At 26.2% G+C, this 17,625-nt stretch overlaps 1 protein-coding gene across 7 annotated transcripts in view; it reads right to left on the reverse strand.

The window, feature by feature from the left end:
• LOC107170532 (opsin, ultraviolet-sensitive-like) overlaps positions 1–17,625 on the reverse strand; it is a 37,682-nt gene that overhangs the window by 4,205 nt on the left and 15,852 nt on the right. The window contains exons 1-3 of one of the 7 annotated variants that reach the window (XM_089222864.1): positions 2,506–2,699; positions 1,822–1,923; positions 1,563–1,631 (exon numbers count right to left, since the gene is read on the reverse strand). The gene's annotated coding sequence lies outside the window, so the exon portion shown is untranslated. Of the gene's footprint in view, positions 1–993; positions 1,475–1,519; positions 1,632–1,821; positions 1,924–2,505; positions 2,700–3,823; positions 3,928–17,625 lie in introns of those variants that run through there. The other 6 variants (XM_089222861.1, XM_089222862.1, XM_015520669.2 and 3 more) reach the window with 6 other exon arrangements.

The following is a 17,625-nucleotide window of genomic DNA, read 5'->3' on the forward strand; positions in this document are numbered from 1 at the left end:
CTTAAAAGAATCACCCTGTATAGAAATTTATATAAAATATCAGTAAGCATATTATATATTTTTAATGATCGATCAAATGATATGGTGGTAAACTACTGACTTTAAACCGTTTAATGATAACAAAGAAAATTATATTATTTAAATGCAACAACAGTGGAAAATCATGCATTGTATATTTAATTAATCATTAACACACAATGAATAGGATATCCATTTTAGGATGTTTTGACAACAATATGAGTGGGCCTATTCTGATAAAACTTCAATACCAATTCATCATATTATGCTAAATACTATCAAATATCTATCAATTTCCTATTGGCTATTCCTCTATACAAAATCGATAGATTTTATTTCAATTATGCAATAACGAATCTAAACTCCTATTACAATTTATTAGTGAATCGTTCAATCGATTGAAACAATAATAAACAATTACACAATTTGATGTAAAATATCACATGTTCAGTAGCATGACTGAGTTTGTATATTATGTGCGTGTGGAAGGCGAAAGCATGAAATAAACGCACAGATTACCCCACCTCTCTTGAAGTTGCACACACTAATGATAATTTGTAATAAATAAACTCACACACACCCACACTTGCTGCATGGGATATAGGCTTCTATAATGAACACCTCAAATATGGTCGATATAGCATTATACCACCATCTTCTTCAAAACTAAATTCATCTTTAATAATCGCATGATCATAATATTTATTTTGATAGCTGATACCTTTACAAACACGAGTTTCCAAACTTTCTAGACTGTGCACAGCGAATATATTAAAAAATAGTGGAACTACTTAAACTTTATTGATTTTTCGCCGTATACAAAAATAAAATGCTGTAACACCTAAATATATTTATCACCCCGTTGAGATAAAAAATGTAAAAGACACGTGAGTTAAGATTGAACTAAGCTAAAGCCTAAAACTCCATATCAAGAGTTAAAAATATTTAATGAAAGTAGTTAAGCTTTATACTTACTCTTGCGTTTTTCTGGAACGATACACATGTACGTACTTTCTATTCACAAATCTAACTAGGTTCTAAAGCCGTTGATTTTTTCCTAATACCACCAAGCCTCTAGTAATTCTAATATTAGTTGGTACTGTTTAATCTTTTACACTCCTTGAACTACCTTGCCTTATGTGCCCTTCAAGCACGCATGTCTTGTGGCCAATCCGCCATAACAGGCAAAGTTACAAACCACGAGACCTTGGTGGATTGAGCATAATGGAGTTTTACGTTATACTTAAGTGAAAAGTGAAAGGAATTACTCAAATTAGGGAAAATTTATGATTATAATAGATAGATGCTGGTGGTTGAACAAAAAAAAAATTTTAATGTGGGTAATTAAAAGGGAACGGACTTTAATGTCATAAAAAATAAGAAAAATGTCTAAAAAATGCCTTGAAAACACAACGTTGAACTTAAAACTTATAAAAAACACATTAAGTTAATTCAACAGTATAATACAAAATTAAAATTTATATAAATAGCTTATCTTTACCTAATTGTATGTAATATGTTGTAACTTGTATGTGTGTACATACGTGTGTCATTTCATGTCATTTCATATACGTGTCAACCATAATTTCGTCTGGAGTCAGGGTTAATTTGATCTGTAAAAACATAATAAATATTTATTTAAATTTTTTTAGAATAAATTTACTAAATTTTTATCGAATTTTATCCATTCCTATATAAAATGACTTTAAAAAAAAACATAAAAATGCACTAAAAATGTCTAAAAATGAAATTATGTCTTAAAAATACCAAAAAATGTAAAATAAAAATTACATTATTTAATACCTTGATGTATGAAATGAATTTTGTGCTTTTATTACTTATGCTTCTCGAATTTGAATTATTCTCTAGAATTTGGCAATTTGTACAACTCCAAAAATCCAAACACTTATTTAAAAAAAACTATCGTTATAACACTATAAAAATAAAAAAGGTGGACAGCTGTATCATAAGCGATACCTAAACGTTGGTATGTAAACACTATTTTACTATTATATGTCAAGATTATGATGATCTTAATAATAATAACTTAAGATATACATGATATCTGCTACAAATGTACCGCTGATTAAATAATAAAGGTGGAAATTAAGACTGTTATTACTTATTAGGTTGGTACCGAATAAGCATCTGATAGGCAGTTAATAATACACAATTAATATAAAAATAATAAATCATTGTATAAGACAAGGGTATGAAGTAAAAAGGTATTTAGTGGTTAAAAATGATCATCACACACGATGTTAGGCCTGTAGCTTGTGTAACGAAATTGCTGTGTGGGGAGTGACAGTTTCGCATTAAAAATACGAATCGTACGATACCTATATATACCTATACACTAGTTCTGTAGCAACAATTTCTGTTCACCTCACGTATAAAATATTTCTTCTTTAAAACGAATTTGGAACATACTGGTCATTTGAATTATGTTTTTATATTAATATTATAATGTTTATAATTTTATGTTACCTCACGAAATGACCCGCCAGCGCCACCGCACGCCACGGGAATAGAAAACGGCGTCGTACTACTCCATCTTCGGGAGCAGTAAAACTCAGCAGGGAAAATGTTAAGTGGCGCCTGGAAGAGTGACACTCGTGAACAGCGTAAACGAGATAAAAAAAATAACGGAAACACTTTCCAGAATGCACCCGTTTCTGCAGTGAAACCACAAAATAGAAAACAGAAAGAGAGGGAGTGAGAGAGAGAGTTACTGTAGCTATAGTTGGGCGGAAGGAAAAACATATCATATGGAATACATTAAGAATTACAGTGGAAAGGGAAATTATAGATTGCGACAGGGGCCAGAGAGCAAGTACATACTATTTTAATGTATAATATATGTATGAAATAATAATAGTAATAATAATCTCAAAGCTAATTATTACGGTAGCGGCAATGGTGGTTTCGATATTTTAATGAAACTCGAACCATATAATAATATTGTAATGTGTTGATGATAATATAGTACATGATATACGGCATTGCTATTCGGTGCGGGCATAATACATAATCAGCCGACGTTGTTCATAGCAGGCCAACAAGGCGACGATATTATACGCACCTATACCTCTATGACCATATAGGTATATGTAATAAGTACCTACATTTAAAAGATTTTATGTATTTAAAATATGTTTTAAAAAAATAGCTGTAAATTAAAAAATATTTTAAATGCTTCATTTGTTATTTTATATATTCATAAATACTATAAATACTAAAATAATTTAAAATATCATTTTATGGTAAATTCTACAGATATGAATGTCTTCAGTTCTCCACTGGATAGTAAAATATTTTTACTTATTCATCACATAAAATTATGTATAATGTATATAATACCTATGAATACAACTAAATTCGCACACAATAGAAAAATAATTTCAGTCCTGAAGAGCTCCCTTATAGACAACTAATCTATAGGTAAGTATTTAAAAAATATTTGTACGTTTATATATTTATATTTGTATTTGAATACTTATTAGAAATATTTAAATTATATTTAATTACTATTTAAATAAATTTAAAATAAATTTTTAGCAAGTTAACGAAAACCCCAACTCATCTGCCGTTCAAATATAACGAGGTTAACTTAATGCACAATTTCTATGGAATATTATAATATTATATGCATACCTATTGTCGGCTATTTACATAATCATATTTATTATAAATTTACTATTTTATGTTGAATTTGTCTTTTAGAAAAATCGATTTAAGCAAAAAAAATCGTATTGTAAATTTTTCTTTTAATATTATGATAGTTTATAATAATCAAAAAACTTACAACTGAAATGTTAATTATATTGTATCACTTGTCATGTTTGATGATTAAACACCTATAATATACCTAATACTGTGAAATAATTTAAAAGTTGAAATCACAATTAATGCATTTTTTAATACTTATACCTACGTGTTCACACAATATTTCGTAATCGTGTGTTTCTACAAGTTTATTGACAAATTATTTAAATACTCTTTAAGATTAGAAGGTAGCTTATATTTCAATGAAAAGCTGTAACACATATGAAGGTAGGTACTTATATCTACACGCTGTATATTGCAGTTATAACTATTACTGTAGCATAGTACCATAATAAGCAGGTTGTAATGTACTTTTCGTTATTTATAATAATATAGGAGTCATGTAGTTATCTTAATTGGAATTAATCCAAGAAAATTGGTAAATTTGAAATTTGTTCTACTCTACTTTTAAAAATCTTGAGGAATATATACTTATATATCTAATTCAACTCTCCTATATTTTATATTTTAGTTTTACAAGAAAGAATAAAAAATATATTAAATATATTAATAATAATTTATAATAATTAAATATATTTCACGTGTCTATATATTTTCTTTGTACATTGTATTATAGAAAATATTTTTGAAATTTAAAATAGTGTTTCGTGAAATTTAAGTACATAAATCGTTCAAATGATCGATATATTTGTGCCAGAAATGTAGATTAACACTCACTTAAACTATATAGAGCAGTTTTAAAGACCTTTCTGCGAAAATTCAACCTGAAAATTGAGAAACATTTAGAATTTGTGTGGAAATGACAAACAACAAGTGCGATGTATTATGTCTGCCTGAGATTATAGTACAAAAAAAAAATATTATATATTTTAAATTAATTTTTTTATCGGTACTTTGTACAGTGGAAACAAGAATAGTGCAGTTAGGTTTGATATTTAAATATATTGTTCTTGTACATTATAATGTAGAAAATATTTTTGAAATTTAAAAAACTGTTTCGTGAAATTTAAGTACTTAAATCGTTCATATTAACGAAATATTTGTGCCAGAAATGTAGATTAACACTCACTCAAACTATATACAGCAGATTTGAAGTCCTTTATGCTAAAATTCTACCTGAAAATTGAGAAACATTTAAAATTTGTGTGGAAATGACCATCAACAAGTGTCTATGTATGTCTGCCTGAGATTATAGTACAAAAATAAATAATACTATTTTTAATTAATTTTTTTATCGATACTTTGTGCACTGGAAACAAGAATAGTTGAGATAGGTTTGATATTTAAATATATTGTTCTTGTACATTATAATGTAGAAAATATTTTTGAAATTTAAAAAACTGTTTCGTGAAATTTAAGTACTTAAATCGTTCAAATGATCAATATATTTGTGCCAGAAATGTAGATTAACACTCACTTAAACTATATAGAGCAGTTTTGAAGAACATTCAGCTAAAATTCTACCTGAAAATTCAGAAACATTTAAAATTTATGTGGAAATGACAATCAACAAATGCGATGTATTATGTCTGCCTGAGATTATAGTACAAAAAAAAATATTATATATTTTAAATTAATTATTTATTGGTATGCTGTACATTGATTAACACTCACTTAAACTATATAGAGCAGATTTGAAGACCTTTATGCTAAAATTCTACCTGAAAATTGAGACACATTTAAAAAATGTGTGGAAATAACCATCAACAAGTGCAATGTATTTTGTCTGCCTGAGATTATAGTACAAAAATAAGTATTACTATTTTTAAATTAATTATTTATTGGTATGTTGTACATTGAAAACATGTAAGGTTCAGCGAGCTTTCACGCGTCTATATATATTCTTTGTACATTGTAATGTAGGAAATATTTTTTAAATTTAAAATACTGACTCTCAAAATTTAAGTACTTAAATCGTTCATAATAACGAAATATTTGGGCCAGAAATGTAGGTTTACACTCACTTAAATTATATACAGCAGTTTTGAAGACCTTTCTGCTAAAGTTCTACCAGAAAATTGAGAAACATTTAAAATTTGTGTGAAAATGACCATCAACAAGTGTCGATGTATGTCTGCCTGAGATTATAGTACAAAAAAAAATATTACTATTTTTAATTAATTTTTTTATCGGTACTTTTTACACTTAAACATGAATAGTTTAACTAGGTTTGATATTTACATATATTGTTCTTTGTACATTGTAATGTAGAAAATATTTTTGATATTTAAAATACTGTTTCCCGAAATTTAAGTACTTAAATCGTTCAAATTAGCGAATTATATGTGCCTGAAATGTAGATTAAAACTCACTTAAACTATATAGATCAGATTTGAAGACCTTTATGCTAAAATTCTACCTGAAAATTGAGAAACATTTAAAATTTGTGTGGAAATGACAATCAACAAGTGCGATGTATTATGTTTGCCTGAGGTTAGAAAACAGAAAAAAATATTATATATTTTAAATTAATTATTTATTGGTAAATTGTACATTGAAAACATGTAAGGTTCAGCGAGATTTTACGTGTCTATATATTTTCTTTGTACATTGTAATGTACAAAATATTTTTGATATTTAAAATACTGTTTCCCGAAATTTAAGTACTTAAATCGTTCAAATTAGTGAATTATATGTGCCTGAAATGTAGATTAACACTCACTTAAACTATATAGAGCAGTTTTGAAGACCTTTGTGCTAAATTTCTACCTGAAAGTTGAGAAACATTTAAAATTTGTGTGGAAATGACCATCAACAAGTGTCTATGTATGTCTGCCTGAGATTATAGTACAAAAAACAATATTACTGTTTTTAATTAATTTATATCGGTACTTTTTACACTTAAACATGAATAGTTGAGATAGGTTTGATATTTACATATATTGTTCTTTGTACATTACAATGTAGAAAATATTTTTGAAATTTAAAAAACTGTTTCGTGAAATTTAAGTACTTAAATCATTCCAATGAGTGATATATTTGTGACACAAATGTAGATTAACACTCACTCAAACTGTATAGAGCAGATTTGAAGACCTTTAAGTTAAAATTCTTTTTGAAAATTGAGAAACATTTAAAAAATGTGTGGAAATGACAATCAACAAGTGCGATGTATTATGTTTGCCTGAAATTATAGTACAAAAAAAATATTATAAATTTTAAACTAATTATTTATTGGTAAAATGTACATTGAAAACATGTAAGGTTCAGCGAGATTTTACGTGTCTATATATTTTCTTTGTACATTATAATGTAGAACATATTTTTGAAATTTAAAAAAATTGTTTCGTCAAATTTAAGTACATAAATCGTTTATATTAGCGAAATATTTGTGCCAGAAGTGTAAATTAACACTCACTTAAACTATATAGAGCAGATTTGAAGACCATTGTGCTAAAATTCTACCTGAAAATTGAGAAACATTTAAAATTTGTGTTGAAATGACCATCAACAAGTGTCGATGTATGTCTGCCTGAGATTATAGTACAAAAAAAAAATATTACTATTTTTAATTAATTTTTTTATCGGTACTTTTTACACTTAAAAATGAATAGTTTAACTAGGTTTGATATTTACATATATTGTTCTTTGTACATTGTAATGTAGAAAATATTTTTGATATTTAAAATACTGTTTCCCGAAATTTAAGTACTTAAATCGTTCAAATTAGCGAATTATATGTGCCTGAAATGTAGATTAAAACTCACTTAAACTATATAGATCAGATTTGAAGTCCTTTATGCTAAAATTCTACCTGAAAATTGAGAAACATTTAAAATTTGTGTGGAAATGACAATCAACAAGTGCGATGTATTATGTTTGCCTGAGGTTAGAAAACAGAAAAAAATATTATATATTTTAAATTAATTATTTATTGTTAAATTGTACATTGAAAACATGTAAGGTTCATCGAGATTTTACGTGTCTATATATTTTCTTTGTACATTATAATGTAGAACATATTTTTGAAATTTAAAAGACTGTTTCGTCAAATTTAAGTACATAAATCGTTCATATTAGCGAAATATTTGTGCCAGAAGTGTAAATTAACACTCACTTAAACTATATTGAGCAGATTTGAAGACATTTGTGCTTAAATTCTCTCTGAAAGTTGAGAAACATTTAAAATTTGTGTGGAAATGACCATCAACAAGTGTCTATGTATTTCTGCCTGAGATTATAGTACAAAAAACAATATTACTATTTTTAATTAATTTTTTTATCGGTACTTTTTACACTTAAACATGAATAGTTTAGATAGGTTTGATATTTACATATATTGTTCTTTGTACATTACAATGTAGAAAATATTTTTGAAATTTAAAAAACTGTTTCGTGAAATTTAAGTACTTAAATCGTTCCAATGAGTGATATATTTGTGACACAAATGTAGATTAACACTCACTCAAACTGTATAGAAGAGATTTGAAGACCTTTAAGTTAAAATTCTTTTTGAAAATTTAGAAACATTTAAAAAATGTGTGGAAATGACAATCAACAAGTGCGATGTATTATGTTTGCCTGAGATTATAGTACAAAAAAAATATTATTAATTTTAAACTAATTATTTATTGGTAAATTGTACATTGAAAACATGTAAGGTTCATCAAGATTTTACGTGTCTATATATTTTCTTTGTACATTATAATGTAGAACATATTTTTGAAATTTAAAAAAGTGTTTCGTCAAATTTAAGTACATAAATCGTTCATATTAGCGAAATATTTGTGCCAGAAGTGTAGGTTTACACTCACTTAAATTATATACAGCAGTTTTGAAGATCTTTCTGCTAAAATTCTACCTGAAACTTGCGAAACATATAAAATTTGTGTGGAAATGACCATCAACAAGTGTTGATGTATATCTGCCTGAGATTATAGTGCAAAAAAAATTATTATATATTTTAAATTAATTATTAATTGGTATGTTGTACATTGAAAACATGTAAGGTTCAGCGAGATTTTACGTGTCTATATATTTTCTTTGTACATTATAATGTAGAACATATTTTTGAAATTTAAAAAACTGTTTCGTCAAATTTAAGTACATAAATCGTTCATATTAACGAAATATTTGGGCCAGAAATGTAGGTTTACACTCACTTAAATTATATACAGCAGTTTTGAAGACCTTTCTGCTAAAGTTCTACCAGAAAATTGAGAAACATTTAAAATTTGTGTGAAAATGACAATCAACAAGTGCGATGTATTATGTTTGCCTGAGGTTAGAAAACAGAAAAAAATATTATATATTTTAAATTAATTATTAATTGGTATGTTGTACATTGAAAACATGTAAGGTTCAGCGAGATTTTACGTGTCTATATATTTTCTTTGTACATTATAATGTAGAACATATTTTTGAAATTTAAAAAACTGTTTCGTCAAATTTAAGTACATAAATCGTTCATATTAACGAAATATTTGGGCCAGAAATGTAGGTTTACACTCACTTAAATTATATACAGCAGTTTTGAAGACCTTTCTGCTAAAGTTCTACCAGAAAATTGAGAAACATTTAAAATTTGTGTGAAAATGACCATCAACAAGTGTCGATGTATGTCTGCCTGAGATTATAGTACAAAAAAAAATATTACTATTTTTAATTAATTTTTTTATCGGTACTTTTTACACTTAAACATGAATAGTTTAACTAGGTTTGATATTTACATATATTGTTCTTTGTACATTGTAATGTAGAAAATATTTTTGATATTTAAAATACTGTTTCCCGAAATTTAAGTACTTAAATCGTTCAAATTAGCGAATTATATGTGCCTGAAATGTAGATTAAAACTCACTTAAACTATATAGATCAGATTTGAAGACCTTTATGCTCAAATTCTACCTGAAAATTGAGAAACATTTAAAATTTGTGTGGAAATGACAATCAACAAGTGCGATGTATTATGTTTGCCTGAGGTTAGAAAACAGAAAAAAATATTATATATTTTAAATTAATTATTTATTGGTAAATTGTACATTGAAAACATGTAAGGTTCAGCGAGATTTTACGTGTCTATATATTTTCTTTGTACATTGTAATGTACAAAATATTTTTTATATTTAAAATACTGTTTCCCGAAATTTAAGTACTTAAATCGTTCAAATTAGCGAATTATATGTGCCTGAAATGTAGAATAACACTCACTTAAACTATATAGATCAGATTTGAAAACTTTTATGCTAATATTCTACCTGAAAATTGAGACACACTTAAAAAATGTGTGGAAATGAACATCAGCAATTGTCAATGTATTATGTCTGCCTGAGATTATAGTACAAAAAAAATATTATTAATTTTAAACTAATTATTTATTGGTAAATTGTACATTGAAAACATGTAAGGTTCATCAAGATTTTACGTGTCTATATATTTTCTTTGTACATTATAATGTAGAACATATTTTTGAAATTTAAAAAAGTGTTTCGTCAAATTTAAGTACATAAATCGTTCATATTAGCGAAATATTTGTGCCAGAAGTGTAGGTTTACACTCACTTAAATTATATACAGCAGTTTTGAAGATCTTTCTGCTAAAATTCTACCTGAAACTTGCGAAACATATAAAATTTGTGTGGAAATGACCATCAACAAGTGTTGATGTATATCTGCCTGAGATTATAGTGCAAAAAAAATTATTATATATTTTAAATTAATTATTAATTGGTATGTTGTACATTGAAAACAAGTAAGGTTCAGCGAGATTTTACGTGTCTATATATTTTCTTTGTACATTATAATGTAGAACATATTTTTGAAATTTAAAAAACTGTTTCGTCAAATTTAAGTACATAAATCGTTTATATTAGCGAAATATTTGTGCCAGAAGTGTAAATTAACACTCACTTAAACTATATAGAGCAGATTTGAAGACCATTGTGCTAAAATTCTACCTGAAAATTGAGAAACATTTAAAATTTGTGTTGAAATGACCATCAACAAGTGTCGATGTATGTCTGCCTGAGATTATAGTACAAAAAAAAAATATTACTATTTTTAATTAATTTTTTTATCGGTACTTTTTACACTTAAAAATGAATAGTTTAACTAGGTTTGATATTTACATATATTGTTCTTTGTACATTGTAATGTAGAAAATATTTTTGATATTTAAAATACTGTTTCCCGAAATTTAAGTACTTAAATCGTTCAAATTAGCGAATTATATGTGCCTGAAATGTAGATTAAAACTCACTTAAACTATATAGATCAGATTTGAAGTCCTTTATGCTAAAATTCTACCTGAAAATTGAGAAACATTTAAAATTTGTGTGGAAATGACAATCAACAAGTGCGATGTATTATGTTTGCCTGAGGTTAGAAAACAGAAAAAAATATTATATATTTTAAATTAATTATTTATTGTTAAATTGTACATTGAAAACATGTAAGGTTCATCGAGATTTTACGTGTCTATATATTTTCTTTGTACATTATAATGTAGAACATATTTTTGAAATTTAAAAGACTGTTTCGTCAAATTTAAGTACATAAATCGTTCATATTAGCGAAATATTTGTGCCAGAAGTGTAAATTAACACTCACTTAAACTATATTGAGCAGATTTGAAGACATTTGTGCTTAAATTCTCTCTGAAAGTTGAGAAACATTTAAAATTTGTGTGGAAATGACCATCAACAAGTGTCTATGTATTTCTGCCTGAGATTATAGTACAAAAAACAATATTACTATTTTTAATTAATTTTTTTATCGGTACTTTTTACACTTAAACATGAATAGTTTAGATAGGTTTGATATTTACATATATTGTTCTTTGTACATTACAATGTAGAAAATATTTTTGAAATTTAAAAAACTGTTTCGTGAAATTTAAGTACTTAAATCGTTCCAATGAGTGATATATTTGTGACACAAATGTAGATTAACACTCACTCAAACTGTATAGAAGAGATTTGAAGACCTTTAAGTTAAAATTCTTTTTGAAAATTTAGAAACATTTAAAAAATGTGTGGAAATGACAATCAACAAGTGCGATGTATTATGTTTGCCTGAGATTATAGTACAAAAAAAATATTATTAATTTTAAACTAATTATTTATTGGTAAATTGTACATTGAAAACATGTAAGGTTCATCAAGATTTTACGTGTCTATATATTTTCTTTGTACATTATAATGTAGAACATATTTTTGAAATTTAAAAAAGTGTTTCGTCAAATTTAAGTACATAAATCGTTCATATTAGCGAAATATTTGTGCCAGAAGTGTAGGTTTACACTCACTTAAATTATATACAGCAGTTTTGAAGATCTTTCTGCTAAAATTCTACCTGAAACTTGCGAAACATATAAAATTTGTGTGGAAATGACCATCAACAAGTGTTGATGTATATCTGCCTGAGAATATAGTGCAAAAAAAATTATTATATATTTTAAATTAATTATTAATTGGTATGTTGTACATTGAAAACATGTAAGGTTCAGCGAGATTTTACGTGTCTATATATTTTCTTTGTACATTATAATGTAGAACATATTTTTGAAATTTAAAAAACTGTTTCGTCAAATTTAAGTACATAAATCGTTCATATTAACGAAATATTTGGGCCAGAAATGTAGGTTTACACTCACTTAAATTATATACAGCAGTTTTGAAGACCTTTCTGCTAAAGTTCTACCAGAAAATTGAGAAACATTTAAAATTTGTGTGAAAATGACAATCAACAAGTGCGATGTATTATGTTTGCCTGAGGTTAGAAAACAGAAAAAAATATTATATATTTTAAATTAATTATTAATTGGTATGTTGTACATTGAAAACATGTAAGGTTCAGCGAGATTTTACGTGTCTATATATTTTCTTTGTACATTATAATGTAGAACATATTTTTGAAATTTAAAAAACTGTTTCGTCAAATTTAAGTACATAAATCGTTCATATTAACGAAATATTTGGGCCAGAAATGTAGGTTTACACTCACTTAAATTATATACAGCAGTTTTGAAGACCTTTCTGCTAAAGTTCTACCAGAAAATTGAGAAACATTTAAAATTTGTGTGAAAATGACCATCAACAAGTGTCGATGTATGTCTGCCTGAGATTATAGTACAAAAAAAAATATTACTATTTTTAATTAATTTTTTTATCGGTACTTTTTACACTTAAACATGAATAGTTTAACTAGGTTTGATATTTACATATATTGTTCTTTGTACATTGTAATGTAGAAAATATTTTTGATATTTAAAATACTGTTTCCCGAAATTTAAGTACTTAAATCGTTCAAATTAGCGAATTATATGTGCCTGAAATGTAGATTAAAACTCACTTAAACTATATAGATCAGATTTGAAGACCTTTATGCTCAAATTCTACCTGAAAATTGAGAAACATTTAAAATTTGTGTGGAAATGACAATCAACAAGTGCGATGTATTATGTTTGCCTGAGGTTAGAAAACAGAAAAAAATATTATATATTTTAAATTAATTATTTATTGGTAAATTGTACATTGAAAACATGTAAGGTTCAGCGAGATTTTACGTGTCTATATATTTTCTTTGTACATTGTAATGTACAAAATATTTTTTATATTTAAAATACTGTTTCCCGAAATTTAAGTACTTAAATCGTTCAAATTAGCGAATTATATGTGCCTGAAATGTAGAATAACACTCACTTAAACTATATAGATCAGATTTGAAAACTTTTATGCTAATATTCTACCTGAAAATTGAGACACACTTAAAAAATGTGTGGAAATGAACATCAGCAATTGTCAATGTATTATGTCTGCCTGAGATTATAGTACAAAAAAAATATTATTAATTTTAAACTAATTATTTATTGGTAAATTGTACATTGAAAACATGTAAGGTTCATCAAGATTTTACGTGTCTATATATTTTCTTTGTACATTATAATGTAGAACATATTTTTGAAATTTAAAAAAGTGTTTCGTCAAATTTAAGTACATAAATCGTTCATATTAGCGAAATATTTGTGCCAGAAGTGTAGGTTTACACTCACTTAAATTATATACAGCAGTTTTGAAGATCTTTCTGCTAAAATTCTACCTGAAACTTGCGAAACATATAAAATTTGTGTGGAAATGACCATCAACAAGTGTTGATGTATATCTGCCTGAGATTATAGTGCAAAAAAAATTATTATATATTTTAAATTAATTATTAATTGGTATGTTGTACATTGAAAACATGTAAGGTTCAGCGAGATTTTACGTGTCTATATATTTTCTTTGTACATTATAATGTAGAACATATTTTTGAAATTTAAAAAACTGTTTCGTCAAATTTAAGTACATAAATCGTTCATATTAACGAAATATTTGGGCCAGAAATGTAGGTTTACACTCACTTAAATTATATACAGCAGTTTTGAAGACCTTTCTGCTAAAGTTCTACCAGAAAATTGAGAAACATTTAAAATTTGTGTGAAAATGACAATCAACAAGTGCGATGTATTATGTTTGCCTGAGGTTAGAAAACAGAAAAAAATATTATATATTTTAAATTAATTATTAATTGGTATGTTGTACATTGAAAACATGTAAGGTTCAGCGAGATTTTACGTGTCTATATATTTTCTTTGTACATTATAATGTAGAACATATTTTTGAAATTTAAAAAACTGTTTCGTCAAATTTAAGTACATAAATCGTTCATATTAACGAAATATTTGGGCCAGAAATGTAGGTTTACACTCACTTAAATTATATACAGCAGTTTTGAAGACCTTTCTGCTAAAGTTCTACCAGAAAATTGAGAAACATTTAAAATTTGTGTGAAAATGACCATCAACAAGTGTCGATGTATGTCTGCCTGAGATTATAGTACAAAAAAAAATATTACTATTTTTAATTAATTTTTTTATCGGTACTTTTTACACTTAAACATGAATAGTTTAACTAGGTTTGATATTTACATATATTGTTCTTTGTACATTGTAATGTAGAAAATATTTTTGATATTTAAAATACTGTTTCCCGAAATTTAAGTACTTAAATCGTTCAAATTAGCGAATTATATGTGCCTGAAATGTAGATTAAAACTCACTTAAACTATATAGATCAGATTTGAAGACCTTTATGCTCAAATTCTACCTGAAAATTGAGAAACATTTAAAATTTGTGTGGAAATGACAATCAACAAGTGCGATGTATTATGTTTGCCTGAGGTTAAAAAACAGAAAAAAATATTATATATTTTAAATTAATTATTTATTGGTAAATTGTACATTGAAAACATGTAAGGTTCAGCGAGATTTTACGTGTCTATATATTTTCTTTGTACATTGTAATGTACAAAATATTTTTTATATTTAAAATACTGTTTCCCGAAATTTAAGTACTTAAATCGTTCAAATTAGCGAATTATATGTGCCTGAAATGTAGAATAACACTCACTTAAACTATATAGATCAGATTTGAAAACTTTTATGCTAATATTCTACCTGAAAATTGAGACACACTTAAAAAATGTGTGGAAATGAACATCAGCAATTGTCAATGTATTATGTCTGCCTGAGATTATAGTACAGAAAAAAATATTACTATTTTTAATTAATTTTTTTATCGGTACTTTTTACACTTAAACATGAATAGTTTAACTAGGTTTGATATTTACATATATTGTTCTTTGCACATTATAATGTAGAAAATATTTTTGAAATTTAAAAAAATTTTCCGATAAATTTAAGTACATAAATCGTTCATATTAGCGAAATATTTGCGCCAGAAAATTAGATTAACACCCACTTAAACTATCTAAAGCAGTTTTGAAGTTCGTTCTGATAAAATTCTACCTGAAACTTGCGAAACATATAAAATTTGTGTGGAAATGAACATCAACAAGTGTCGATGTATGTCTGCCTGAGATAATAGTACAAAAAAAAATATTACTATTTTTAATTAATTTTTTTATCGGTACTTTTTACACTTAAACATGAATAGTTTAACTAGGTTTGATATTTACATATATTGTTCTTTGTACATTGTAATGTAGAAAATATTTTTGATATTTAAAATACTGTTTCCCGATATTTAAGTACTTAAATCGTTCCAATGAGTGATATATTTGTGACACAAATGTAGATTAACACTCAATCAAACTGTATAGAAGAGATTTGAAGACCTTTAAGTTAAAATTCTTTTTGAAAATTGAGAAACATTTAAAAAATGTGTGGAAATGACAATCAACAAGTGCGATGTATTATGTTTGCCTGAGATTATAGTACAAAAAAAATATTATAAATTTTAAACTAATTATTTAATGGTAAATTGTACATTGAAAACATGTAAGGTTCATCGAGATTTTACGTGTCTATATATTTTCTTTGTACATTATAATGTAGAACATATTTTTGAAATTTAAAAAAGTGTTTCGTCAAATTTAAGTACATAAATCGTTCATATTAGCGAAATATTTGTGCCAGAAGTGTACATTAACACTCACTTAAACTATATAGAGCAGTTTTGAAGACCTTTGTGCTAAATTTCTACCTGAAAGTTGAGAAACATTTAAAATTTGTGTGGAAATGACCATCAACAAGTGTCTATGTAAGTCTGCCTGAGATTATAGTACAAAAATAAATAATACTATTTTTAATTAATTTTTTTATCGATACTTTGTGCACTTAAACATGAATAGTTGAGCTAGGTTTGATATTTAAATATATTGTTCTTGTACATTATAATGTAGAAAATATTTTTGAAACTTAAATAATTTTTTCGTGAAATTTAAGTACATAAATCGTTCATACTACCGAAGTATTTGTTCCAGAAATGTAGATACACACCCACTTAAACTATCTAAAGCAGTTTTGAAGTTCGTTCTGATAAAATTCTACCTGAAACTTGCGAAACATATAAAATTTGTGTGGAAATGACCATCAACAAGTGTCGATGTATATCTGCCTGAGATTATAGTGCAAAAAAAATTATTATATATATTAAATTAATTATTTATTGGTATGTTGTACATTGAAAACATGTAAGGTTCAGCGAGCTTTCACGCGTCTATATATATTCTTTGTACATTACAATGTACAAAATATTTTTTATATTTAAAATACTGTTTCCCGAAATTTAAGTACTTAAATCGTTCAAATTAGCGAATTATATGTGCCTGAAATGTAGATTAACACTCACTTAAACTATATAGAGCAGTTTTGAAGACCTTACAGCTAAAATTCTACCTGAAAATTGAGAAACATTTAAAATTTGTGTGGAAATGACAATCAACAAGTGCGATGTATTATGTTTGCCTGGGTTAGAAAATAGAAAAAAATATTATATATTTTAAATTAATTATTTATTGGTAAATTGTACATTGAAAACATGTAAGGTTCAGCGAGATTTTACGTGTCTATATATTTTCTTTGTACATTGTAATGTACAAAATATTTTTGATATTTAAAATACTGTTTCCCGAAATTTAAGTACTTAAATCGTTCAAATTAGTGAATTATATGTGCCTGAAATGTAGATTAACACTCACTTAAACTATATAGAGCAGTTTTGAAGACCTTTGTGCTAAATTTCTACCTGAAAGTTGAGAAACATTTAAAATTTGTGTGGAAATGACCATCAACAAGTGTCTATGTATGTCTGCCTGAGATTATAGTACAAAAAAAAATAATACTATTTTTAATTAATTTTTTTATCGATACTTTGTGCACTTAAACATGAATAGTTGAGCTAGGTTTGATATTTAAATATATTGTTCTTGTACATTATAATGTAGAAAATATTTTTGAAACTTAAATAATTTTTTCGTGAAATTTAAGTACATAAATCGTTCCAATGAGTGATATATTTGTGACACAAATGTAGATTAACAC

Source organism: Diuraphis noxia, unplaced genomic scaffold (assembly GCF_037042655.1).
Source record: "Diuraphis noxia isolate RWA-SAM2 unplaced genomic scaffold, SU_Dnox_SAM2 contig0003, whole genome shotgun sequence".
Lineage (NCBI taxonomy): Eukaryota > Metazoa > Arthropoda > Insecta > Hemiptera > Aphididae > Diuraphis > Diuraphis noxia.